Below are 3,287 nucleotides of genomic sequence, written 5' to 3'. Positions count from 1 at the left end.
GTTTTCAGTCAATAACAGACTTATTGTTGCATTTTATTCCTCAGATAAATCGCTAATGCAGACAGGGAGCAACCATGCACCAAGCATCCGTCCCCATAACACCCCCTTGGTGAGCCTGCTGGCCCAAGGTGGGTCTGTTTACTCTGTTGTTTAAACCCAGACACCTCAAACAAAAGGCATCCGCTGGGTCCCTCCAGCCCACCGTGTCAGATAGTAAGATCGTGACTTGTTCACAAAATCACTCAACACCGCACTTGTAGGTTAACACTTTACCGGTGTCTGCTACAAATATACTGAAGCCTTCTTTATCCTCGCTACTTCAGAGGAAATAAACCCCCTGTACTCCCACTGTCGCCATTGCAGCTCCGCTAACTCCTTGGAGAGGAAGAGCAGCATTAAAAAAACGAGCTTGTTGGATCTTTCCCGGGAGTCAGGTTAGGAAACGCGTGGTGGGGTCCAGGGAGGAAACTCCTTAATGACGAAACCCATATTCCCGTTGGTTGGTATGCTAAATTGGCATTTGCTGTCACCAGTGAGGGATAAGTAAATCTCACATCACTTCACATGAGATACCGGGCACGCGCAGCATGCTTAAATCGTCTAAATGTCAGCACGGGAGCGCAAGCGTGATGGCGCTCCGTGAGACGCATGAGCAGTGGGCTGGTGCACTCGGTAGATGAGGAGACTGTAGAGTCAGTAACAGGGAACGGGGAGCGCGTCCCTTGGTCCCGTACCGTGCTGGCCAGCTCACCGAATGAGTCATGGTCAATCCGCAACCTGCTGGGGTACAACATTAATACACCAATCCCCATGTATATACTTAATCAATGTAATGTTTCTTGTCAGTTCCACAATATAATTAGTTTGCTGATGTTATATTGTGTTACACTAATTAAGCTGTCAGAACTTGTCTAATCAACACACAAAATGCATAAGTGGACCACTCGGTCCTTCAAAACTGCTGATGATCTGATTTAAACTTTCGTTACGAATTGCCCCATGTTCATCTCGATAACACTTCAATCCCACTTTTTATGAAGCTGGGCTTCGAATGGAAACAAAGGCTTTTCTTTCACTGGTCAGTGAGTAGAACGAGTTCCTAACTCCCCCGATTAACTCCAGCAAAAATAAAATGGGAGGTTGAAAGAGGGAGTGGAGAGGGGAAACTGTTGCTGCTTTTCACTGCACGATGCCCTTTCCACAGTCAATACTTCCACAGTCTTTCTGAACATTGCATCTACCTTAATATCATCTCCTTCATCATCTGACCCAACACGCTGCCTCCCAGCAAAAAATGACTGAATTTAAAGCAATTCCGGTTGCAAGGGCATTCGTTCATGTCAAGTAAAGGTATTACCTGTGACTTTGGTACCGGGTCAAAAGGGAACATTGCAAAACCTAGTTCTGTTTAAGCACAGGTTCATAGGTTCTGGCAATTTATTGGAAGAAGACTACTTGATGTCGCCAGGCTATGTAAATATAAATTATTGGTTGCCATTTGCTAGTTAGGACTGAATGAAATGTGGTGCTGGAACATTTGGCTTCAAGAGGGTTTGCTCTTAGCAGAGGCTTGCACGACGATATACTCGAGGGCAAGTGTATCATTGCAGCTTGCAATAGACAGAGGAGTCAATGACATGTTGCTGCAGTTCATGGTAATTCCACATTTCTGCAATCACTACAGCAGGAAGCGCTGCGGGTCTCATAAAGGGAGAAAATTCTCAACGCATTTTGAGATGATTGCCACCTAACACAGCCAAGCAACGAAACAACAGAACTGATAAGAGTTTGAAATGAGCAAGCAATGTGAGGGAATGTGTGTGGCTTCACAGAGCTGGGATGCTGACAGCAATTAGCAAATCTGGAGTGATTCCAACTGACATAACTGGCACTTCTACATGTATTCACTCCCTCTCCAGCTATTTCCTACCTTCCTTGGTACAGATATGTAATGTCTGAAGGACCGGTGTTTGAATAAATGAGACTCACCAAATTTTCTCCTGACTGAATCAATGGAAACTCTGAGTCAGATGGGTCCTCTCCAGTTGATGCTCTCAGCACTCGGGCTGGTTCACGTTGATCTTCCCTCGTCTTTAGTTGTGATTTCTTTCCAGTTGTGGGCTTTTCTTCCAGTAAATCTCTCACTGTAGGTCTAACTTTAACCAGAGAGACGATGAAGCACGTTAACAACACAAAGGAGAACCAAGCATTAAACTGAAATTTAAATCTTGAATGCATATATAATGATCCGAGTGAAGAAATCTGGAACTGTCCCTCACAGTTTACAAAACCTAACAAGGGATACAAGGGAACACATACACAATGCTGGTGGAACTCATCAGGACAGGCAGCATCTGTACGTCAACTCGACTCTCTCCATAGATGCTGCCTCGCCTGCTGAGTTCCTCTAGCATTTTGTGTGTGTTGCTTCGCAGCATCTGACGATTTTCTCTTGTTTGTGATGGGATACACATACCGGGGCTCAGTCATGGTGTAAGATACAAGTCATAATACATAGGAGTAGAATTAAGTGATTTGGTCATTCTAGTCTGCTCAATAACCAATCATGGGGGATTATTTTTCCAACCCCGTATTCTTGCTTCCCTGCGATAGTACGCAACCTATTTCGCAAATCAGAACATGAATGTACCCAACGATAGCCTCCACCACACTCTGTGGCATCGAATTCCACAGATCAACCAACATTTGGCTGAAGTAATTGGTCTCGTCTCAGTTTCATAGTGAAGCTTCTTTATTCTGAGGCTGCACTCAGATCCCAGACACTCCGCCTAATCAAGACATCCTCTCCATTCCCAATGTATCCAGGCTTGTTGTTATTTAATAGGTATAAATAATTACTCCCACCCCCCACCCCCCACCACAACCACCATCCTTCTGAACTCTACTGAACACAGGCCCCAGGGCTATAACATGCCCCACATGCATAAAGCTCATCATTTCCTGGCTTATTTTGTGAACCTTGTTATCAACAATTGTACTGAACAGATGTCCAGGATTAAAAGGACAGATAACCGGTACCAGGATAATTTACAGGGAAAAGATCTGATTTCATTACTGTCCTACTATCACAAAACGAGCGCAGCTGCACTGCTCCATTCACAGGAAATTTAACATGTTCCAGAGTGAATGTAATAAAGAGAAACTGGAATAACTGGAAATGCTCAGCAGGTAAGGAACTGCCGTGGGGAGAGGACCAAGTTAACAATTCGGTTTCCTGACCTTTTGTCAGAATGGTTACAAATATTACCCAGTTTTTACTGGAAATC

The sequence above is a fragment of the Hypanus sabinus genome, unplaced genomic scaffold, assembly GCF_030144855.1.
Source record: "Hypanus sabinus isolate sHypSab1 unplaced genomic scaffold, sHypSab1.hap1 scaffold_2135, whole genome shotgun sequence".
NCBI lineage: Eukaryota > Metazoa > Chordata > Chondrichthyes > Myliobatiformes > Dasyatidae > Hypanus > Hypanus sabinus.
This window is presented reverse-complemented; position numbering follows the sequence as displayed.